The sequence below is a fragment of the Canis aureus genome, chromosome 23 (genome assembly GCF_053574225.1).
Source record: "Canis aureus isolate CA01 chromosome 23, VMU_Caureus_v.1.0, whole genome shotgun sequence".
In the NCBI taxonomy this organism is placed as follows: Eukaryota; Metazoa; Chordata; class Mammalia; order Carnivora; family Canidae; genus Canis; species Canis aureus.
In genome coordinates this window covers 8,044,698-8,070,315 of record NC_135633.1, presented here as the reverse complement: position 1 = coordinate 8,070,315, position 25,618 = coordinate 8,044,698, and the positions used below count along the sequence as shown (strand labels likewise).

General features: G+C 41.9%; 1 protein-coding gene across 2 annotated transcripts in view; it reads left to right on the top strand.

The window, feature by feature from the left end:
- NELL1 (neural EGFL like 1) overlaps positions 1 to 25,618 on the top strand; it is an 812,319-nt gene that overhangs the window by 121,580 nt on the left and 665,121 nt on the right. The window lies entirely within an intron of this gene.

Below are 25,618 nucleotides of genomic sequence, written 5' to 3'. Positions count from 1 at the left end.
TGAAGCTGAGAAGCCTGTGCCACTGAAGCAGCTAATTCTATTTCACTTCATCAAGCACAGCTTTGCTTAAATATCTTTTCCAAATGGAGGCTTCTTAAAGAGGCTGTGCTTTGAGTCTTTGGGAATTAATGCCATCCATTCTCTGCAGAGGAATGAGCCTTTCGGCTTGCCAGTGGATGGCAAGACTATTTGTGAGACCTGGGGGGTTTCATCAGGCATTGTGAATTGGGGTGGGAGGGAGACCTCATCCCCCATGTGTGTCACTGGAATCAGGTTTATTTCAAGCTGAAAACAGACTGTCGGTCTCCATTGGATCATTTCTGGCTGGACAACTGGCTAATGGTGGTTGAGGAGAATGTTTTGATCTCTTTAAAAATCTGATGAAAATCCTAATGGAAAGCCATCTTACAGAGGAAGTTTTTGCATTGCTAGCAGCGCCCATGAATTAAGTGTTGGTTCTTAACGATAGTGTCGAAATTAAAAATGACTGTTCAGCCATAGGACTTGTTCCATTAGGCCCAGGATAAAAAACAGGTGTGCTGGGGACAACCTCCTTTCTGAAACTGAACAGGAGGAAAAACAATCCAAGGTCAGTCAGCTCCAGACTACATTTCTGAGGAGGAGGTATTCAATTGCAGTTCTAGCTCTGCAGAGTGTTTTGGAAAAGGACTAGAAGGGCAGAGAACAGAAATGAGTATCAGGCTTAAGGGAAGTTCTGACACCTTGAAATGGGTCTTGGTGCATTTTGATTTACTTAAGATGCTTTCTGGACTTGGGGAAGAATTGTGGTTTCAGATTATAAGTGTGCCTGGACAAAGTTTCCGTAGAACCACTGGCTTCTTTGACCCTATTGTCCTAACTTGGGCAGCCTGGATAAAGCCAGCCTCAGCCACTTTGCCATCTTCAAGAGCTCATTGGTTCTTTCAGTTTTTTTAGAACTCCAGTCCAGGTAGCAGTCTTCTTGTTGCCCTGCTCCCATCTGTATTAGCCCAAATGGGAGAGCAGAAAGGCCCTGCACGTCCTATGCCACAGGTCAGAAAGACGCCTCAAAGCTCTAGTTTTAGTAATTCCCACCTGAAAAGTCTGGAGGACACTGCTGGTTTCTTGCTATGCAATTTCTTTCTTCCTCCTTTTGAAAGTTTTGTCTTCTTTTTTTCCAAATATTCTCTCTGGGGAATCTAATGTTTCACACTCTCACAGATGCTCTGGTTCCTATGAAACATTCTTTTCTGTCCTGCTCAGCCACTTGTCCGCTCTGAATTTGGGCAAGTAAATTTCTTTGCATCTCCATTTTTCAATTTGTAAACTGGGATAATACTTACTCATAGATGGGAATGCTGAGTGAGATAATCTAAGGTGCCCTGGGTGGCACCTGGCCTTTGATGCGCAGTCCAGGGTTCACTGTTGACTCTGCACATTGATGGTACCTCTTTGTCTCCCAACTTTCAAATGCTGAATGTCCTTCTTGGCTACATTGGCCTTTCTACCAGGAAAGTGGGTAGAGGATAGGAGAGCTGGAGCCCACAGTGTTTTATAGGGTTAGCTCCATTTATAAAGAACAGACTGAGGGGGATTCTGAATATCCCTTCATTTCTCTGGAAATTTTTCATTTTAGTTCATGATCTAACATGTCCTTTATATAAGATCTTGGAAGGAGAATGTAAAGTTGGCACCGGTTAATGATTCATGGGCCCAAATACAAATGAGGTTTTTAGATAAGTCAGGGGAAAGAAAGGCCTGGAACAACTGGGCCACAGGAGGGGTAAAATTGATTTTTGGTATAATCCCCAAATCTCATGATACCTAAGAATTACTGGGGAACTTATAAAAAAAAATTGGGTCACCAGGCCCCATCTCTGATTTGCTGGATCAGATTCCTTGAGGGTGGAAACTTCTGAGAAGCTGTATTTTTAACAGCTCTTCATGTGGTTCTTATGCAGGTGATCTAGCCTTGGTACCTGGAATGGTATTTGAAGACCATTGGTTTAGGTGGAAGGGGGAGGAAGCTGGAGAAGAGGCTAGGCTGCAATGAATAAGTGAGGGACCTTGGAAAATCAAGTACCTGCAGGAGAACCCCCAACACCCCCCCGCCCCCGACCCTGGGAAGGAAGAAGAAAAGATTAAGGAAAAAGTGGGTAGTGTCTAGCCTATAACACAGGGTTACCTTCTTTACATGTTTCTTCCTAGCCAGCACTAGCTGATTCTAGAGTGGTGCAAGCTCTGGTCCATGTATCAAGTTGCTGGTCTACTAATATAGGCCACTCTCCCGAAGAGTGAATGTCACAAAGGCTGATTTTTACTCTTTAAGCTATGCATTTCACACTACCGAGATTCTTCTTGATGGCTTTGCCCCTTAGAGGTATTTTTTTTTTCCTTAACCTGTCACCTGCTGGAGTTCTGCTGGCTAGGTGATAAACGGGGATGTGATAATATTTATTGGGTATTGACTTGTGCTTGGCATAGCGCTAAGCATTTTATATAGGTGAATTCATCCCATACTCCTGTTGTTACTTGTTTTATTTTATTTTTTAAAAGATTTTATTTATTTATTCGTGAGAGACACAGGCAGAGGGAGAAGCAGGCTCCATGCAGGGAGCCTGACGTGGGACTCGATCCCAGGTCTCCAGGATCACACCCTGGGCTGAAGGCGGTGCTAAACTGCTGAGCCACCCGGGCTGCCCTGTTACTTGTTTTAAAATGATAGAACGGAGCTGACATTATATGCCTGCAGTCCTGCTTCTAGTAAGTGGCTGTACTAGGATTTGGACCCAAATCTGCTTCATGAACATCCTGTTAGGCTGTTCAGCACAGCAGTGGGGACCATTGCACTGGACTTGGAAGCTAGGGAAGGCCAGAGTCTGATTCAGTGTGAGCAGTTTGCTTCTTTCTAGTATTTTCCTCCCACACATGTCTTAGATTCCTGATCATTGGAGTTGTTTGGTAAGATATGCAGTCTTACTGTTGGAGCTCATTGCATTAGCCTGGGGAAGGGACCTTTATTTATTGAGCATCTACTACAGGCCAGGACCCTTCTGGCCATAATATTCCTTAGGATAGTCCTGTGGGGACAATTTTATTAGTCCTGTTTTACAGACTTGGAATTAGAAAGGCTCAGATAAATAACTGGTCTCAATCCTGTGTAAAATACGTGCCAAAATTTTGAACCGAGATCTGACTCCCAAGCCTTCATCTTTCTATCCCTGCACGCCACTTCTGTAAAGTGTTAATGACCTGTACTTTCCAGGACATAGCCACAAGCACACAAGGGATTATTCCTAGGAGAGAAATGCTATAGAAGTTTCCAGAACCATAAAAACATTTAAAATAGGAAGATTTCCTGGGCAATTCCATTGTTCTGAGGAACTGGTATGTGGTGAGATAGGTGAGATTTCCACCTTTTTAAGATTAGAATTGAGAAACAGTCTTTTCAGACCTAATTACACTAATTGTCACAAGAAAAGTGACTGCTATTTTAGTTGGTCGTTTTACACTTTCTGCTTGCTATGGAGACTAACACTTCTCTTCCTGCTTCAGCTGTTTAGCTGGGCCTAGTTTTAGAAGCTCTCAAAGTCTGGGTAGCAGATTACCTCAAGCTGGAAACAGAAAAGGAACCATTCAGTTGGGGGATCAGCCTGATTATCTCCATTGCTTTGGGTTTTTCTCCAGCTGCCTTTATACTAATAATTGCCAACAAAGACAAGAATGAGGTCTGCACTAACCTTCCTCAGGTTCTCTCAGTCCATTTTCCACTCACCCTGTGGCCTGTTCCCATTACTCAGAGCCCAGAATCCACTGACATCTGGGATTCAGTGCATAAGTGTTCTATTTTTTTAAAAGATTTTATTTATTTATTCATGAGACAGAGAAAGAGAGAGAGAGAGAGGCAGAGACACAGGCAGAGGGAGAAGCAGGCTCCATGCAGGGAGTCCAACGTGGGACTTGATCCCAGGTCTCCAGGATCAAGCCCCAGGCTGAAGGCAGCGCTAAACCGCTGAGCCACCCAGGTTGCCCCATAAGTGTTCTATTTACCACAAAAGATTTTCTTTCCTCCCCTTTGGTAACTTTTAATCAACTTATCAAATTAATGTATTGGGTGCGCTCTCTGCCAGGCTGTGGAGGATGCAAAGAAGTGAGTCCTTGGCCATCAGAAAGCTCATGGCTTGTTCAGTCACTTTTAATTCTGAAACAACCAGGGCCCCCCATAGTGATTGGCCCTGGTCCCCAGATATAGAGAAAGCATGGAGTTGGGCTGAAGCCCTGTTAGTAGGCTCATTTGACAGTTTGTGACAGCAGCAGAACAGTGGAGAGAACTGAAAATGGTTACTCCCAGCATCTTGATCTTGAAGTAACTGGAACTGAGCTTCTCAGTAGTTAAGGGACAGACTCAGAATGTTTATCATTCAAATGGCACATTCATCCAGCCCTAGGCCAGCGCTTTGTGCAATATGCAGGTGTCCCTATTTTAAGCCAACCTCTTATTGCCTCACTGCTGGAAAAAGTCTCTCACACAGTCCTATTGCAACAAAGCTCTGAACCCTCATTTGTTCAGACTTGTACAAGTGTGTACACATGTGCAGCTTGATTGTACACTGACAGGAAGTTAATGGTTACAGTCTAGATCAGAAACACATTTTCCTTTTAATACATGCTGTTTACTGCAGAGCATATTGAATTTTTGCATACAACTGATCTTGAGCATACAGAATTAGAGAAAACTTACTATAAATCACTGAACAAGTCAGTAATTCAACATTTTTGTCTAATATTTCAGAGTAACTTCAGGATATGAGCATCTGTTTCTCTAGTTTTTTTCATAATGAAATATGTTGATATGGCATTTACTTCCCAGGGAGCTCCTAGAGTATTTACAAACATCTTATTAAACCTAAATTCCTTATGGTAGTTCAGGCACGTGTATACCATTCTATGTTGATTTTTATAAATTTTTTGCTATAGTAAGGAGGGGAGAATTAAGAGAGGGCTCTGAAACGCCACAGCTTCCAAGAGATCCTGGCTAACAATCATCCTGGTTTTTCGACTGATTTTTCACTTCACAAACAGGAACACATGCACACAATTTACTGAAATGGAGATAAAATTGACAAAGCAGCATATGCCTCATCTCCAAATAACCAGCAGCTCCAGATCTTCTGTCCAGAAGAAGAGATAAATGAACTTGAGAGGATATACCTGTGGGTAAATATAAGTAACAGTATAAGACACCAATACGAGAGATGTCGTAAGGCTGTATGTGACGGATTGCTGGATTCCTGGTGGAGGTGCTCAGGTTTGGTAGATCACAGGAGGCAGAGCTGGAGATGTGGAATAGCCTCTCAGGGTCTTACCATCCCAGGTGAAAATGCATTACAATTTCTGCAGCTTTACAGTTTTGTCACTGTGTGATTTGATTCTGTACCAGTCACATGAGAGAGAATTCAGTGGGGAATGAGGTTCATCTTGTAAGCATTACAAAGCCAGTCACAGTCCGGTGAGAGAGGAGGGTATATGCATGAGTGGTATCGAGTTGAGGGAAAGCTTGCAGGGAGGGCCAGAGAGGGAGGTAGGAGAGAGGGGAGGGAAGGAAAGGGAAGGAAGAGCTCTTCTCTGTGGCTTAATCTAGACTGAAACGAGTGCTGAATCTTTGTGTTGGTTTTTCCATTTATAAAACGTAATTTACATACATTATGTAGGCGTGTGAAATCAGGCCATTTGTGTCTTACTTTCCTTGAAGAGTCTTAGTTTGTTCATTAACTCGTTTGACAGGAACTATGCTTGCATCTGTAAAATGGAATAATAGCGACTCTTCAAACATAGGGTCATTGTAGGAATGTAGCAAGGGAGGATGCACAAAATCTTGATGATTTCAAGCTGCTTTATATGGCATCATGAAGGACTATAAACCTATAGACCTATATACCATCATATAGGAGAGGTGTTACAGTATATTGGAAATGAGTTCAGTATAGTCACATTTTCACATGTATACAAACAGCTCATGTCCCATGGATCAGGACCTAGTGTCATGTGGATCTATGGTGCAATGTAGGGTTTGAGGACAGTCCTGTCCTTGAAGTTATTCTGATGGCCAAATCTTGAGCAATGCTCTCCAATAATTTTGGCCTCATGGTTGGTAGTATAGGACAAAGGTGCATGGTTTTTATACCAGTGGAGCACCTTTAAAAATATGTAATTGCAGAATCTCTTTAAAAACAGGTAACTATGGTGAAGAGGGAAGAAAACAACCTCTCCATTCTGATAAGGTCTTTTGTTGATCCTGGCAGGGCCTTGAGAATGCAGCTTGGTGTCTTTCCTTTTTTTATTTGTGTGAGAGAAGAGGTGCAGAAATTTGCTTCCCCCTTGCAATCTCAGAAGCCAAAATTATTACAGCTTTTATGAGGCTATGGAAAGCCAGGTAAAGTTTTACTGAGTGAGGAAACTCACTTGTTATATATTCCTAAACAAAATAGTTTTTGCTTTTCTGCTTGGAAAATCTGGCTTTTAAGCACAAAAATATTCTGGACTACACACTAGAGCTGAAAGAGATTAATAAATTCATATAACCTTGGGGAAATAACATACTGTCTCTAGGCCTTAGCTCTCTAGGTATACAGTGAGGGACTATAGGACCAGGTGATCTTTAGGTTTCCTTCTAACTCTGATCTTCTGGTCATGTGCCTGATTTACTTAGGGCGTGCTCACCCCCCACCCCCAATCTTCAGGACCCTGGAGAGCAACCCAGTTTGCTGTCTTCACCTTGGGTTTGCAAATGATCTGAAATTTTTTTTTTTAAATATTTTATTTACTCATGAGAGACAGGGGCAGAGACATAGACAGAGGGAGAAGCAGGCTCCCTGCAGGGAGACTGATGTGGGAATTGATCCCTGGACCCCAGGATCACGACCTGAGCTGAAGGCAGATGCTCAACCACTGAGCCACCCAGGCATCCCTGCAATGATCTGAATTGATAGGTGGGTTGATAGTACAGCATGCTGTTGGTGAGCAAAGTCTAATTACCCTAAATGCCCAATCTTTTTTTTCCCTCATTTGTCTCTCTTCTTGCTGGAGTAGATGCTGAAACATGCATTATTTGATGCTAAGGGATGTTGGCCTCTTGTTCTCTCCATCTTGTGCTCTTGGTGTCTTTGAGTGTTCTGCTCCAGACACGTGGCAGTGAAGAACCTTTGGGGGATGCTGGCTGACCTGGCAAAGAAGGCCTTGGTAGATCTAATACAAGATGGAGCAGTGCACTGTAGCCAGCAGATGATGGATAGTTGTGCTGTTGAAAAACATTTCTTCTGAACATTGAAGGAAGAAAAATCCTTTGCTGCCAAGCTCTAGAGAAATAATGGGGGAGACTGGATCAAAAGACCCAGGTGGCCAGTGTCGTAGAAATCTGGGCAAAGTGGAGAGTGGCTGCTTGACTGTTGGGCCCCTGGGACATTAGAGTATTGAATATCTCCTTCTGACTGAGCCCCTCTCAGTTCTACCCATGTTATGTGCCCTGTGGCTTACTCATTCCAACCACATTAGGTAGGTTCCCAGTTTAACTTTGCCATGTCTTCTAATGACATCCACAGCAGACCTATTTCTAATTTTGTCTTTTCAGGAACCTTCATCTTTTCCTCCTGTTCCCTAGTGGGCTTAATGAGTTGCACTCTGGTGCTTTTAGATTTGCAAATGGAGAAGACAAAGAAATATACTAGAATCTATCCTTTATTTATTTGCTGGTTTGTTGGCTACCCGAGTAGATTGACAAGAAGGCACTTTATTGCATAGATGGGACCCAAGATGTATTAGAATAGAAAGGAAAACAGGACCGCAGTTCCAACGCCAGTGATTACATGTACATGCCTTCAGACACATCCTGAGTTGTCATTGTATTGCACGCACAGGGGTCTATACCAGGTAAATGGAAGGAGAAATGGGCTGCAAGAGAAATAAATATGTTCTTGTAGGAAAAATATCGATGCTTGCATCTTTTATTGTTACAATTTTATTGTCTTCTTGATGGATATACACAGTTATTTTTTAAAAAAGGAAAGCAAGGAGAGAAAAGTCAAACCAGTATGATACAGGTGATGGAGTCTTGCCTTTCTAAGGAATATATTGTCTCTGTTCCTCTTATGATTCACTCATTGGTTTAGAGCCTTGGGGAATAAAAAATGCATGAACCATGAGGACTTTTTAATTAGAAAAAAAAAAACCCAAATGCTGCATTAGTTTTTTAGTTAGACCAGCGGTACTAATGTGGTCATTGAATGGATTTTCTACACCATTGTAAATCCTCTTTCTGGAAACTAAAAAAGCAGCTAGAGTGGTTGGATACAAAAAAACAGATGTATAGTTGTACCTGTTTGGTTTGCTTTATTTATTTATTTTAATTTTTGTAGGGGGTCTGATGGCAGTATGGTGCAAGGATGAGGAGGCTTGGAAGGAAAAGGTTTCTGCGTATTGTTTTCCCTGCTCTAACCTAAAATTATTATTATTATTTTTTTTTTGGTTCCTCAGCTTGTCCTCCTAATTTCTCGTGTTTCTCCCATCAGGAGTTCCAGAACCACTAAACCAGCTGGTTGGTTGATGTGCCTTGGCCCTCACTTGAGGGTTTTCCTGGGCAATTAGAGTGAAAATCCCCTTCTCTTTAAAAGATCTGTGTGATGCGGTTGTCTGTAACTCTTCCTCAGGAATGTCAGGCTGCATCTCTACTCATTAGAGTCTATTAGTCAGAGGGTATCACTTTCCTGACAGCCAGTGTCACACACAGGAGCGTACAGGCTTGGAATTGGGGCCATCAGCTGCCTGCTTTGGGACGCTCAGAATGCCTGCATTAACTAGAATGGAATTTTATCTCCACTGGAGGAAAACCGCTCCAGGCTGTGACCTCCTGGTAACAAAGCAGTTGACTCACTCACTCACTCTGTGCACTTTTGCTAATACTTGTTCTCCAGGTCTGATGATGTCTGTAAAGCACAGGCAAGGAAGGAGCTGGGGAATGTAGGATTCCCTTGTCTTGAGTTCTTCGACAATTAAGCCTCAGAGGCCCAGCACTGCTGGGTGAAGCTCAGACTATCTTGCTTGGTCATGAGCGAGTTGAGATTAGTGTTTGGCGTTCCTTTAGAGAGGATTCCTCCAATCACTTGATCTTCACTGTAATCCTCTGAAGTAGATAGGCTTGCATCTTCTAGGTGGGGACTTGTGAGGTGCTGAGAAGAAAAGGGCCTGAACCAGGAGTATGTAGTAAGTCTACACAGGCTGGAACCAGCCTGCGGAGGTTTGTCTTCTCCACCAATCATCTGTTTTTTTTTTTTTTTCCTCCTCCTATTTTTAACACCCTCACGTGACAAGAGAACACTTGTATCTTCTCACAGAAAAAGTACAATATGTGCCATCTATAAACTGAAAAAAACAAAGGACAAGTTGTATGTGCTACTTTCTAAGATTCGGGATGCTAATCGGCTCATGGGGCCACTTCCCTGGTCAGCCAAAACCACCCTTATTGTGGTGCCAAGCACTGTTGGCCTTCAGACTCTCCAAGAGTGGTATTTTTAGACTCTCCTTCCTTCCTGGAATCTGAATGTTAGTTAGATGGGTTAATGGTCTCAGTACCACAGAGAGAATATCCGGTCAGGTCTTTGAATGGCCCATCATCCTCATGTGATTTGTATGGCTTGCATGTACCTCTGTGCTGATGGGTAACGGCCAAGGACCTAATCTTAAATCATGACTGACCGCAAATGAGCCATTTGGCCATTTCTTCAAATGTGCGAGAGATGAATTACAGTAGTCTCCAGCATTACATGGGTGGTTTTATACTGTTTAAATGTAAATTCTGATATTCATGAATTCAAGGCGATAAACTCTGTGTTCTTTTAGGTGACTTTGCAGTCACAAGGTCTCATTAAAAACTACTGGCAGTGAAATAGAGTTGGGGCTGGGGAAACCCCATTTAGGAGGACATCTGTCATTATTGCTACTTGTATTAGTAGCTAATTAGATACATACTAGAGCCTGCAGGAGCTAATAAGAGCGAGGCACAGGAAGTAGGTGAGCACCTTGGATTCAGAGTAATTTTCACTGGTAGCAATTTTTCATAGACATTCGGGTGACATATAAGGACTTGACTTTGCAAACCTGATTACCACCTCCCTTCCCATCCCAACATGTAGGTAAGTGCGTTTAATGGCCTCCTGTAAGTTTTAGGATTAAGGTCACAATCCTTAATATAGCTTTTAAAAATTTTTGCATACTTTGGTCCAAGTTTCCTTCTTCAGTTTCCTCTTGCACTGCTTTTCCTGCTTCTCTGACCTCAAGTTCTTTCAGTTCCTTAAGGGAGACCATCTTCATATATGCCACAGGACCTCTGTACGTGCCATTTCTGGAATATCAAGCTCAATTTTCCTTACCCTTAATCTTCAGGACAAAGGACATTTCTTGTGTCTGATACTTTGACTGTAAAATAGTACTCATTTTCCTGCAGAGGAGTTTTTGATCATTTCCTTGATGTCTGCTTTCCCTACAGGCTGTAAGCACCTTGAGAACTCACTGCTGTATCCCCAATGCACGTTATAAAGCTGTCATAATACATAGTCAACAAATACTTGTGAATACCTGAATACAAATGAAGAGTTATGTGTTTTTTTTTTTTTTTTTTTTTTTTTTGTGGGGCGGAGGAGGTCTGTATTTGTGGCTTCTGATCTGTGATCTTAGCATTCTAGATGGTTCCGTTTGTTAAGTCCCCTTGTTCTTCGCCTTAGTCACCTCTCTGGACTGAATGGGCATCATTTCTTCCTGTTCTACTTTACAGGATTGAAGAGAGGATCCAGTGGGAACTTGCATAGACTGTGTTGCAAATTTCCACACACTTTGTAAATATCAGGCACAAGGAATGGTGAAGTTGAAATGATCCTAGTATTTCTGCTTTGAACTTCTGAGGATTATTTCCTTGAGGAAGGCAGTTAATCTCTAAAAGGTTTTTGGTGATTTCCTGGTCTGATTCACAGCACAAGGTGAACCATGCCTCATTCTCAAGTTGAATTTACATGTGTCCTGTGTCCGCAGGAGCTCTGGCAGGCATGAATGAGTGTAGGTGATTTACACATAGGATATGAACATAAACCCATCACGGGTAGGATTAAGGGCCAATGTGCCCCCTCTGCTGGGAAGCAGACATAATTGGGTGGTACATGGGTTGGTCCTGTAAGGTGGCTATATCACCATTATAAAATTCTGTTGCTCTGCTTCTTGAAACTGCATTAGAGGCTCAGAATAAGGGCCTCCTATCAAGCACATTAAATTAAGCCCTGTGGGCAGGGTTTTGTATTTTTTAAAAATGAATTTGATGCCATATTGGTATAGCCTTATTGTGAAGCCTAATGGATTTTTTTCTTTCCTTTAATATTTTCAAATCCTAAAAGGTGCTTGCCAGATTCACAAAATAAAATGTGTACAAGAAGGACAGAAATTCTGGGGAAGTATGTGAAGATTGGGATAAAAATTTATAGTATAGGTTTTTTTTTTAGCTTCTATGATAGAATAATCTGATTTATCAATGTACTTCCTATATAAATTACATAATATTGTTACAGTACTGGATTAACATAAAAACAGAAAGGTGAAAGCTATCTAAAACCATACAATACTTACCACCCTACTCTTAATTCCATTGCACAGAGGTGATCGTTAGCAGTTGTATTTCTGTTTTCTGGGTTTTTCTCTTTGCATACACACACATTTTTTTTTTTCTCTGAAAGATGAGGTGGCACTATATGTATTATTCTTCAGTTGCTTTATCATTTAACAGGATAAAGCCTTGCCGCATCATTGGTGTGGAGAAGGAACATAATAAGGAGGGAGGAGGGCTTTTGTTTTTTTGTAGGATAGTCTGGACGGTTCTGTGTTCAGGCAGTGTATGTAGCAATATTCACCTGCAGGCCTGTAGCCTCCTGCTTTGGGCTCTACACAACAGTGACCATAGAAACATGGCAGGGAGCCAAGAGCCACTGCCTTTGATCAGCATGTCCTGTGTCAGCTGTGTAGCTGGGGGAGATCATGGCAATTAGCCTCTGCTGAGATATGGGGGTTGCAAGATTGAAGTGGGTATGTGATGTGGATCAGAGCATCCAAGCACGGGCATAATGCTGTTCTTTTGGGTGACTACAGTGGAGCTGGTGCTGTCCTGGGTCAGGCATTAGGTAAAGGCAATGAGAGAAGGTATAGTTTAGTAGTTAAGAGCACAAGGTTTTAGAGTTGGACAACCTTGGATTTCAACTTCACCTCTGACTCGAGTTATAGGATTCTTGGCAAACTTAGCTTCCCTACGCCTTAATCCTAAGATAAAGATAATGCCTTCCTCGCTAGTTAACCAGAATTAAATAGAACCATGCACGTGTTTTAGGACACTGCTGGCTGCAAAAACAGTGGCTTTAGCTGTATGGATATATAACGGTCACTTAAAGAAGTTGGGATGAGGCCATGCCTGAGAGGAGTTTGTGCTGTGGTCATCTTGGTGGGACCAATGCATCCTTTATATCCTTCTCTGTTCTCCTCAGCATTGTCTCTAGGTGCTTTCCACTGGAAAAGGGGAAGAGCATTGCTGTGATTGTCATAGACTAACCATTCTTCTTTCCATGGTGCAGGCACATTGCTCCAACAAAACTCTGAGGTACTTTGAGCAAAGAGGTGGAAATTGTTCTTGGGTTCTTGGATAGGCTGTCAACAGTGGCCCCAGTTTATCAACAGCTTAGAGCTGTGCCCGGAAAGAGTTCAATACATACCTCCGTGGTGATGGCTGCTGATGAATTTGATAGTGATGGTTCTTCTGTGTCTGAGCAGAGCAGAAGCGAATAGGACAAATCCAAGGAGGTGATATCAGTATCTGGTGAATTGGGAGTTATTTATGTACTCCTCTATCCCTGCCATCAGGGCGTCTTTAAGGCTGTGATCAAAAAGGAAAGAATATGAGTGGATGGAAAGTTGCCAGTGTGGTTCCTACCTTGAGTCCATCAACCCTGGTGGGCAGGGCAGCTCCTGTTAAGGCTTTGCTCTGGGAAACCAGGCTTGGACCTGTTGCTGGTGCCCCTCCCACATGCAGTGCCATGGCAGTCCCATCGAAGCCAGCGCCTGATTGTAGCTTCTCCCAGGGCCTGCCTTCCCCTTCTCACTTCATATGCTCCCAGCTCTTGGGTTCTTGGCTCACTGATCCCTGGCTTTTGATGCCTGCTGCTTTACATAATCAGTCTGGCAACTCATTTGGTTTCCTTCTGTTTACTGACCTCAGAGCTTCAGGGCACCCCTGCCAGCACTAGCCCACAGCATACCCCCTGGCAGGATAGCCCTTTCCTGCCCTTAGGGAAGATCCAAACCTTGGTTTTCACTGATTGCCTGATGGTGACTCCTTCCTGTACTTGGATCTAGTTTTCTTGCTATGCTTAAGCTGCAGATGGCATCCCCAGCTTGGTGGGGATGCTGCTTAACTCACTAGAGTTCAAGCCAGGCAGCAATGGAATCGACATTTGTGGATGGGTCCAGTGCTTCACTTGGAGTAACTCTGACATCTGGATTCCAGATTTCAGTGAAGAATAGAATACAACGTTGATAGAATCTGTGAAACTGTTCAACATACAAATTATGTGACTGAGCTTTGCCCTAAAGTTCATCCTTGCTAAGTGCTGTGTGAAAAAGGTGATCTGAACCTTGCAAGATGAGCAATCATGAGGATCAACTATATTGTCACCTTCAGAAGGGAGTGTGCTTAGGTATTGGCTCCAGTCTTCGCTTAAGGGGGAGAGGCAGTGGGATGGTGGGAAAAGGCTTGTTGAAGTCTGGGCTGAGTATCTTCCATGTGCTTCTTCAAAACCCTTCTCTCCCCTCCCTTTTCCACTCCACTGTGTCCTGGCAGGCTGACCATGGGTTGCATCAGCAGGTTTCTACATCATCCAGATTGAGTTTCTTCAGCAGGAAGAACAGACCTGAGGTGAAGGAGAGGCAAGAGAGGACAGGATGTCTGTTTCCCGAGCTCTTTCTCTGTGGGGTCACCTTGGGCTGATGGAGCTTCTTGACTGAAAGCCACAGGCCCTATCCGATGGCCCTGTATGGGTTCCCTGCCTTTTCATGCCCAGAAAAGAGATTCCCTAGCTCCCCTTTATAAACTGTGTTGGTACACCATCCCTTGTGGTTTATCTACTCTCTGTTCATACTTTGATAAATAACTTATTCGCTTCAAATTGCCAAACCTCTATATTTCCAACCGAGATCCTGATTGTTACGGGTTCAATATCAGAGACCTCGGATCACTCTCTGGCTTTACCACCTCGTAGCTTGCGTCCTTGGGCAAGTATCTTAATCTCTGAGTCCTGGATTGCTCATCAGTAAAAGTGAGGTGGCAATGGTCCTCCTAACTCAGCCAAAAGAAACAGCATAAATTGGGCACAGTGAGCCAGGAGCTTGGGGAAAGCAGAAAGCTTTGAGGATAGAGCATGTAGGTCTCCAGAGAGGACTCTGCATCCTCACCCAGTTCTCCAGCACAGTTAGTGAGAGGCATATCTGATAGGAGGACCAGATCCAACAATGATCATTCAAAGTTGATCCTGTAGGACCTCCTCTTCCATATATCTCCACCTAGAATCTTATGGAATACAGATGAGATCCCCTCTAATTACAAATTACTTAGGATGACATTAGGCTCTGTAAGGTGGGCTCTAGGATAAGTCCCTTGCAAAACCTAACTATGTGGTCACAAAAGAAGAAACTGTCAAAATGGTGCTAAGGGACATAGATGAAAAGGCCGATCCTTTGACTTTTGTGTTTTGCTACTCAGAGCACAATATTGGTAAGAGTAAATCCTGTTATATGTGTCCAAGATAATCTGACACTGGTTGTTAAGAAAAAAGAGAGTGGTAGTGGCATTTATATTGGAAATTTCTTTGGAAGGTCTTGTGCCTGAGGTTTGAGAGAGAGGTGGGCTGACTGTTGTTGATCAGTCTTCATCAGGTCAATCATCTCCTCCTCTTTTATTGTCTCTGAAGGACTTCCACCACGTGAAATCATCTTGATTGTCTACCGCTGAAAATTTTATGGGGTTGTGTTTTCCTGACCAATACCCCTCGTCTCCAGTGAAGAGTATTAGCAACTTAACTTGTCTCATTTTAATACTGTGTCCCCAGCATGTAGCTGGATGCTTGCTAGAGCATTTGTTGAATTAAGTAGATTAACAAATAAGGGAAGGAATCCTTTATGTAAGTGGCCATGTTGGACAACAGAGAGAATTGTAGGCCTTTTGAAGAGCTCATGTCTAGTATTCTTTCCACAGCACTGAAGAGATTGGGATGAACCCATAACTCCAAGACATGAAATGCTCAGGGTCCTAACAGAAGCAAAGACACAGGTCAGCTGTTAGAGGATTTGAATATGGGACAATTGACTTCTGGGGAAGTGGGAAGAATAAAGAGTGGTTTGAGTGAGGCTTTAGATGAGAGCCTGATTGCTGTGTTCATATCCAGAACCATTTCCACTGGTTTCCCTTTCCCTACTTTAATTGGGCCACAGTTTCATCATTTGTTAAACCCACCATCTAGGATTTTTTTTTATTTGAATACATAGAAAATATATAGATCCATGTTTGGCACATAGTAAGCACTTAGTCATGGTTTTTATTACTAGTAGTAATAGTAGCAATAGTAAAAGGAAAAGACGGAAAATGTTATGAAATAAAATTCACTGACTCCTAGTGAGTAGGGGAGAAGGCTTGGTTCCTAGCTCTTGCTCTACTACTCAACTTTGTAACCTTCAAGTACTTCCCGTCTCTTTTGGCATCATGCAAAATGAGGACTTTGAATTTGGTGCCTGGGTGGCCTCAGGCTGTGATTATTTGCTTAAAAGCTAGGTCTCAAGGATAGACAGTATTTGTGTATTAGCACAGTTGCATGTGTGTGTGGGGGGAGGGGGAATAATCTTGTGATTTTCATTTTTCCAATACTGTAAGGTTTATTTATTTATTTATTTATTTATTTATTTATAATTTTTTTTTTTATTTATGATAATCAGAGAGAGAGAGAGAGAGAGAGAGGCAGAGACATAGGCAGAGGGAGAAGCAGGCTCCATGCACCGGGAGCCTGACATGGGATTCGATCCCGGGTCTCCAGGATCGCGCCCTGGGCCAACGGCAGGCGCTAAACCGCTGCACCACCCAGGGATCCCTGTAAGGTTATTTAATAGGAAAAAAACCTATGTTTTTTTGTGCCCACTTGTACCCCAGCACACAGAGCTTTTGGTACCTTGTTAGGTTCTCAAATACCCATTGGTTGCTTGGCTGACAAGTTAGGTTGAGTGTTAGGGGTGTTAGAGTCCAAGAGGATCCAGAAGAGCCAGGAAAAGGTGAAGGATCATTTCATTCCTTACTTTTTGGATTGTCAATACACATTTAGATAATCTTCACCCAAATATACTTTAGTTAAGAGGGAAATGGAGGGCATAAAGTAAGAAGGAATAAAGTAGAGAAGGAACACCTATTGATCAGATGTCCATGTATTGGGGAGCTTACATACAGTGTCTCACTGAATGTTCAGAACAAGCCTGTAAGATGCAGGAACAGATGTTTTTAAGGCCTCTTCATTTCCATTTTGACCACAAAGAGGTAGGCACAGGGAGGGCTAATTTCTAGATCTGATAAAGGAGGGAGGCAGGTTTGAGGTGACATTGAAACTCAGGCCTGTACGGCTCCAAATCCATCATAGGCTCCTCTTCAGTGAGGTGATAACTCCACATCTCCTCCTCATATCCTTGATACCTAGTCCTCTCTCTCACATATTGCTGATGAGCTTGCCTCCTTGTCTGACCCAGAAAATAATCAAAAGAGAACCTTACTGGCTCTTCCTCACCACCTCTACTAGCCTATCTGCTTCTGTACCATGGACTCTGCATTCTCTATTTCTGTGCATCCTCACCATGTTCATGTCTAGGGCCATTCCCCTTCCTTTGCAGAGAATCCCTTGTTCAGGATGTCAGTTGAAACACACCTCCAATAGCATCAGTTTTTCCCCTCAACAGGACTCTCAAGCAGCATAAATACTTTGAATAAATCCATCATACATAAATAAAAACCTTTGTTTAATCCCAAACCCATTTCCAGCTGATGCCCCTATTCTCTAATTATAAGAAAATTTTCAGGAAAGCTTGTAAATGCTCATCTTCACTTCCTCCCTCGCATTTTCTTCTGAATCCATCCTAGTCAGGTTTCATCCCATCATGGTACCAAAGAAACATTAAAGTCTCCCAAAACTTGCATGTTGCCAATTCCAAGGGTTGATTCTTTGTCTTCATCTTACTTGGCCTATCAGCTGCATTTAACATAATTTGTTATTCTCTCCTTGAAAATTATTCTTCACTGGATTATTAGGCCATCAGTGATCAATTGGACCATCAGCTGGAGTAACCTTTCCTTACTTTGTGCCATACTCGAACTATAATGCCATGAGCAAATTCTGTTAATCTTCATAATATATCTAGGATCTGACCACTTTTCACCACTTAAACAACCACCAGCCTGCTCCAAACCACTAACATCTCTCCTATGTATTGTTAAAACAGTCTGCAACAGGCTTCTCTGATTCCAGTGTTGCTTCATCCCTGTTCCTAGTCCTTTCTCACCTCCTGAACCAGAGAAATCACTTAAATGAGGGCCTTACAATCCTTGACTCAAAACTTCCCATCTCACTTAGAGTGAAAGATTGAGTCCATAGCATGCTTGAAAATCCATGGTACTCTAGCTCCGTGATGCTTTTCCATTCTCCTCCCTCATAGACTTCCCTGCCTCTTGTGCCCTAGTCACATCTGAGTCCTTGATACTGGTTGGACACATCACACACGCTCCTCCTGCCCTAGGGCCTTTGCATTAGTCCTGCCCAGTATACTTTCTCTTTGTATATTCTCTTGACTTGCTTCTTCACTTTCCTTATTCAAATGCTGTCTCGTCAATGAAATACATAAAGTAGGAACCCTCCCACTACATTGTACACTATTCCTTTTACTCTTCTATTTTCTTCACATTTATCACTTTATTCGGTTAAATGTTTGTACCTTTCTCCCACGATGACAGGGATTTTCCCTATAGCAGTATCTTTAGGACTTAGCACAGCGCCTCACCCATATTAGTAACTATCTGTTGAAGGAAACAATGAATGACCACAATATATTAGTGCTTTCATATTTAATATACTCTTAAGCTCTTTGAGTTAAATGTGCATTTCGTTAAAAATATATTAAAGCAGATGTTGGATTTTTTCAGAGCCACCAAATGGCTGAGAAGTGGAGTTACCTGGTCCGAGAAGGCCTGAAGGGCCTAAAGGATAGGTGTGAGGATGTTTTGCAATAGCAGAGGACTGCTAGCCTGGTTGGAAGTGCTGCTGGGTCTCTTTCTTATTTGGGAACTGACAGTGATGTGGAGTCAGGTGAAACAGGAGAAGTGGAGTAGAGGGCATAGTGAGAAAAAGGACCAAGAATTGCCATCTTTTGAACAGATACTGCAGCCAGGCCCCGTGATGTTATAAATATTTTATTTCAATATCACCTAGGAGACCTCTATCACCTCTTTATTTGACCAGAGGTTAAATGATTGTGCCAAACTCGACTAGCTCAGAAGGATTAGATCAGGACATTGTGGCCCTGCAATCTCATTGGTGGGAAGGGAAAGGTGAGGCTTAAGGAAGTAAGTAGCTTAGGGTTCTCTTCAGGTCTCTGGTTTAATAAACAGCTATACATCTGGAATATTTAGACTCAAATAGTAAGTTTTTTAGAAAGTATTCGTCAAGCCTGACCCCACCTTGAACCAGTATGACCAAATTTCTATAGCTGAGGCTCTTTTTGGCTCTTCCAAATGGCACGATTTCCTCCTGTTTTGCTTAGATGCCCCAAATCCCTCTGGTTCAGAGGCAGGCTTTGGGTCTGCATGGGGTCAGAACTCAATATAGAGGTAGGGTTAGGGCCCTGGAGTGTGGAGTGTCCTGTTCGTCTGCAGTGTAGTGACCTGTGCCAATAATTGAGTTGAGGGTGAGGGTTAGGGTGAGGCTCAGTTCTTGGTTGGTGTTCTGGGGTCCCCTGAACTTGGAGCTTGGCTCAAGTAGTCCCTCAGATTTCTCTAGCTCTGGCTCTTTGCCACTCTTCTGAATGGTATCATTACACCTGTGTTGCTTGTGGAGTCTTCTGGTATCCTCCAGGTGTCCCAATACCCTTGGGGTTTGGAGCCAGGCTTTGTGGAATGGTTGGGTAGAACCCGATCTAGCATTAGGGTCAGGGTCAAGGAGCATGCAGGGTCCTATCTGCTGGCTGTGTGGAGACAGTTTGGAGGGCTGAGTTAAAGGCAAGGGTTAGGGTGAGGCTCAAAGTCATGGTTAGTGTTCATGGGGCCTCTGAACTTGGGGCTTGGTTCAGCGGTCCCTCAAATTTCTCCAGCTCAGGCTCTTTGTGGCTCTTCCAAATGGCAAGATTTCAACCTTTCTTGCTCGCCAAGTCTTTTGGTGTCCTTCAGGTGTCCCAGGTTCCTTCAGGTTCAGACCTAGGCTTTGTGGCTGAATCTAAGGTTAGGGTTAGGGCCCAGTAGCTTGGAGGGTCTTAAAGGCTTGCAGTGTGGAGACATCCCCAGAGGGCTGAGTTGAGGATAAGGGTTAGGGTGAGTCTCAGTCTCTGGATTGGTGTTCAGGGGAGCTCTGAAGTTGTGGTTTGGTTCAGGTGTCCCTTGGATTTGGTCCCTGAGCCTCCAGCTCAGGCTCTTTCTCCTCCTCCAAATGGCATGATTTACTCCTGTGTTGCTTGCCTAGGATTCTGGTATCCTTTATGTGCCCTAAATCCCCTGTTGTTTGAAGCTAGGCTTTGGAGCAGGGTTGGGCTAGAACCTAATCTAGGGTTAGGTCCCAGGAGTGTGGAGACCTGGCCGGAGTACTGAGTTGAGGGTGAGAGTTAAGGTGAGGCTCAGGCTGAAGGTTAGTGTTCAGGGGTCACTAAACTTGAGGCCTGGCTCAGGTGGACCCTCTAATTTCTGTAGATCAGGCTCTTTGCTGCTCTTTGGCACATTTTCCTCCTATATTGCTGGCTGAATCTTCTGGTGTCCCTCATGTGTCCCAAATCTCTCTGGGTTTAAAGCCTGGCTTTAGGGCTGGGTCAGGTCACAATCTAATCTTAGGTTAGGGAGTTTGCAGCATCTTATGTGCTGGCAGTGTGGAGACCTGCCCCGAGGACTGAGTTTAGGGTGTGGATTAGGGTGAGAGGTTCAGGTTCACGGTTGGTATTCATGGGGTCCCTGAATGTGGGATTTGGCTTAGGTGGTCCCTCAGATTTCTTGAGCTCAGATTCTTTGTTGCTCTTCCAAATGGCACTATTTCTTCCCATGTTGCCGCCTAAGTCTTCTGGTGTTGCTTAGGGTGTCTTAAGTGTAAATATTTGTAAGTCCCATATCTAGTATGAGTTAAATGTCCAGAATAAAGAAATTCTACAACTGTATAACAAACTCTGTTCAAAAATGGACAAATTGTGTTTGGACATTCATCTTCTGAGAAATGTCTAAATAGAATGTGTGAAGATCCTCAACATTCTTTAAGGAAATGCAAATCTGAATTACAAATACCACTTCATTCCATCAGGATGGCTATGATTTAAAAAGGAAAATAACTGTTGGTGAGAATGTGGAGAAGTTAAGAACCCTTGTACATTGCTGGTGGGAATTTAAATGACATAGCTGCTATGGAGAGGTTTAGTCATTTGTCAAAAAACAAATGACCCAGCAATTCTACTCACAGGTATATACTCAGAGGAATAAAAGGCAGAGTCTTGGACATATTGTTGCCTACCAGTGTTCATTGTGGCAATTTTCACAACAGTCAAAAGGCAGAAGCAACTAATGCCTATTAACATATGAATGGATAAACAAAATTTAGCACATAAATGCAGTGGAAAGGAATGTGGTCCTGGTGCGTGCCACAACATGGATGAGCTTGAAAATGTTTTACTTAGTAAAATAAACACCAATGGACAAATATTCTGTGATTCTACTTGTATGAAATATGTATAGTAATCAAATTCATAAAGACAAATCGATTAGAGGTTAATGGACTAAGGGTTAAAAGAATAAGGAGTCATTGTTTAATGTTTGCAAGGTTTCTGGTGTGATGAGAAAGTTTTGAAAATGGTGGTGGAGGTACAACATCCCGAATGTAATTAATGCCACTGAATTACACACATTTCAATGGTTTAAGTGGCAAATTTTATGTTAACAATTTTACCAAAACTTAGTAATATACCCACCCAAAGCATTGAAGGATGTCTTTTAAACAGATAAATTGTACGTGAATTCTATTTCAGAACTTAAAAAGGAAATGCGAAATATCAAAATCCAAATCTGCATACTGAGTGGGCTTATCATAAATCTGGGAAAATTGACCAGTAAAGTCAGTGCTGTGGTAGATCCTGGTAAAATTATTAAATTTTAAATAAAACCACTGTCATGACTTCAAGACAAAAAGACCTTATCACTTACAAAGAAGAAATTCAGATTGGCATCAGACATTTTGACAGCAACACAGAAGGCAAGACAAAAAGATACATTTTCAATAAAACTCGAGGAAAGATAGTATGAGAAAGTCTTCTCACTTTGACAGCTGAATTCAGTGTTGGTGTTTTATGTGGTCATGTAAGTGCTAGGAAGGTGTCTCAGACCAAGGGACCAGAAAGAGTGCAAGAAACTTCCAGGACCTGCGAATAGGTCAGTAGTGCTGTAGTCTTTGTAAAGTCAAGTGGAGACTCTTAAAGCCTTAGATTTAATCGAGTAATTCATTTATTTATTCAGTTAATTGATATTTCTTGAGTATTGGCAATGCTCAGTGATGTGTTACTGAGAGTTGTGAGTCAGATCTATATGAAAAGGTGAGGGGGAGATTAAAGAGACTAGGGAATGCACATACAAATTCCCATTTATGCATGGAAATGTAGCATGGCATTTACTTGAATAATGTAATTCTAAACATCCCCTTTCAATTCAAAATTTGCATTTCGACTTTTCCATTCCATTAGAAGTGCAGGTGGACAGTTCTTCCACTTAAAAGGCAGAGGGAGCCAAGCCAATATATCCATTGGGTAATCACATAACAGTGGAGAGATGACTGTGTCCAGCATCTGATGAGACTGACACAAGTGCAAAAATAAATGAAAACCACTTAAGTGTATATTCTGTGTCTGGCACTGGTCTGGGTACTGGGGAAAATACCGCAGCAAGCAAGAGCTGGTTTTGGCTTTCAAATTGCCCACACATCCATAAATTTGATGACATTATAGGGTGTAAGCAAGGGTAGGCACCATGATGGGGTGAGATGCTCACAAGTTTTATCATCATATGTCCTGGTAAGCAGGCATCCAAAGACTTCTGTTCTTCATTTGAATGTAGGATTTTGATTTTCAGTGTATCTTCCTATACGTTTTCATGCTAGCTAAAACATTTAAGTTGTAAGTAACAGAAATCAACTTGAATAGTTATAGCAGGGTTATAAAAAGATGACCAGATTCTCTCATGGACTGAATGTAAGGAAGGGAATGTAGCTGGATTACTGGGAGGAGCTGGAAAACCAAATTCAGGTGGTTTAACACCTTTTTACTGAACCATTTCACATCAGTATTGGGCAACAATATTCAAAGCAAGTACTTCACAGTATCATGTTGAGCCAAAAAAAAAAAAAAAAAAAAAGTCAAGCAGGTGTCATTTTCTTAATGTAAAATGTGAGGAAATAATCTCAGGCAGATGAAGTCCTTTTTGCCCTAAGGCCACATCTCATGTGTAGTGGTTAAACCTAGAATTTAGAGTAGAAGCCTTCTGATTCTTGGACATTTTCTTTTCCCATTTGTCATCTTTAAAAAATACTTTTTTTTTTTTTTTTTTTACTAGTATGCCAAAATTTCCCCTTAGGGATTCCCTCACCTTTTAAAATTTTTTGTCATTCATTTTGACTTTGAAATTAGACTCACTTGCATGTCCTTGTTGATAGGCTTCTTTGAGACCTCTCTGAAAACTGGCTTGAATTTACACTGTATGACCTGAACATGAAGGGGCCTCCAGGAAAGGGGATAATTAAAGAGATGAGTGGGAGATCTCTGTTGTTTCAGTGATTTTCTTATTATCTTCCATGAAATGCCTTCTCAGAAAAGGCCATTAATAGTTGAAATGATGAGACACAGTTTGAAAGGGATTTGAAACTCCATCACATACTTTCTGAGCTTGGAGTTGTAGCCTCATTGTTTTCCAAACTCCAATTTTTCCTCCACAATGAACAATAACTTTTTGATTAAACAGCTAGAAGTTACTATTGAATGGCTCACATTTAATAACAAAAGTCTTCCTTCAGAACAGGAAATTTTATCTAAATTGCTTTGCTCTTCTTTGGTGATTGTGAACTTCTGGAGTCTGACAGGACTGATAGCATGAAAAAAATAAAAATTTTTCTCAAGACGGTGATGATTACTTTTTAAAAGAGCTCCAAACTAAACGAATAATTCAGTGTGTTTTCTGCAAAGCAGACATTATTAAAAAACAATCAAGTTTGTATTGACACATTTATATTGGGAAGACTATAGACAGCTACTGAGAGGAGAAAAATATGAAAGTACCACTTAGGCAAGGATCTTCTTCATTAGTTTTGTTTTGAAGAGGAGCAGCTATCATTATTCAGTGCTCTGTGCCAAGCAGGGTGCTAAATGCTCTATAAGTACCCCAACATCCATCCTCCCTGCCCTTGTACTGGCAACTGGAATCAACAAGGAGAAGGGAGAGAACCTATCAGTGTGTTTTGGCACAAAGTGAGGCAAAGAGTGTATCTGGAGGGGGTAAATGGAGCTATCCGACTCACCTTAATTTATATTCATAACATTTGCCACTATTTGAAATTATGTTATTTGTTGGTTGTTCACCTACACTGTAATGTGGGCTCCAGGAGACCAGGGATATAATCTTGTCAAAATTTGAGTGCCTGCCTGTATATTCTCTATCCATCCATCATCTATGCAATTATTAATGGGGCATGATCAGGAGAACTTTATTTATAGGTGCCCCAAAAAGATGGGATGCTGAAGGAGTTTTCTTTATACTGCATACTTGTTTGTGTTTTTAATTATCTTGAAAAATCTCTAGAAACAGACTCATGGAGGAGCTCCCTGACTTTACTGCTTGAGGGAACACAGTATCAAATAAGGCCTCCATCAGAGATTATTTTCTATGGTGAGGCCAGGCCAGTACCTAGAAGTCTGATTTTATTAGGAGCCTAGGAATCTGTGTCTTTGAAAAGCTTACGAGCCTATAAATGTCTGCCCGGGTTTGGGAGGGGCCTAAGGACCTTATTGGTGCTTTCCAAGGTTCTGAAAAAGTTAAAAGATCAAAGAATACAGATCCCTGTCTGCCTGAATCCTGGGAATGCTAATGTTACGGGTTGGTGTTGGTCTGTGATTGTTATCAAGACTTCATGGAGGTAGAAAAATAATACCCTTGTCCCTTAACGTAGCTGCTAGACCCTGATATATTTCACATGGATTGTTTGGAAATGGTCAATCATGAAGCCTTTGGGGAGACCTCTGTTTGCTCTGTGAAGCTTTAAAATGTTACACGAGGATGTCACATACACTGTATGCAAGACAGATGGCTTTTGGGTGTTTAGATATTAATATAACAAGTAGCAGATGGACGTTGGATCAGAACACCTTCAATGTCCCTTTTGACCCTGAGAGTCCTGGTTACCATTGTGTGCTTTATATGAACAGCAGGCTTTTGATTTAACATAACATTTAAATTTCCATCTAGCTGAATAATAAGATGAAGTTAGACTAAATTATCACCCACTCTATAGTATCAGCAAATATTTTGGAGGCAGCTAGCCTAGGGTATAATTGAATGCTATAAGCAGTGCGTTTTGTCTTAACTCCTGGGAAACCTGAGACCTGGGAAACCTGAGACCTTCAGTGTGCCATCAGTGGCAACACATAGGGAGTGATTTAGGAGGCTCTTACTCCCCTTTCCTTTCAAGTTGCTGCCCCTGTGCTCTTAATTAAGTTGGAAAGCTGACATTGGGTACTGTTCTCTAAGCAGTTGAGACAAGTGGCTTAGATGAGGTTTTTTTATTTTTATTTTTTTTCTGAAAATGTTTTAAAGTGTCTTTTAGATTCTGTGAAGATAAGAGCATTGATCTTCCCTAATAACACTAACTTTTAAAAGTATTTATAATATACAGCATCGTTTTATTTAGATTATTTGTTTTATGGTCATTGAAAACCTGTGCAATAGGTACTATTTATTAAAAGTTTGAAGAAACAGAAGGCACAGGGTTTAGTAACTTGGCCCAGGTCACAAAAGCATAAATAGTTGAGGTAAGACACCAATAGAGGTTTACTGACTCTAGTCCAAAGATCTTTCTGTATTTTATTTTATTTGACCCGTCGTTGAATATTTGACTTTGTAAGAGCAGAATCAGTAGATGATTATACGGTAGAAACTCATACCTGGATTTGAATTTAGGATTCGTTATTTATTGAATGATATTAGACAGGTCATTTAGCCTCTGAACATCTGTCAATTGAGTATAGCAGTGCCTGACTTTCAGGGTTA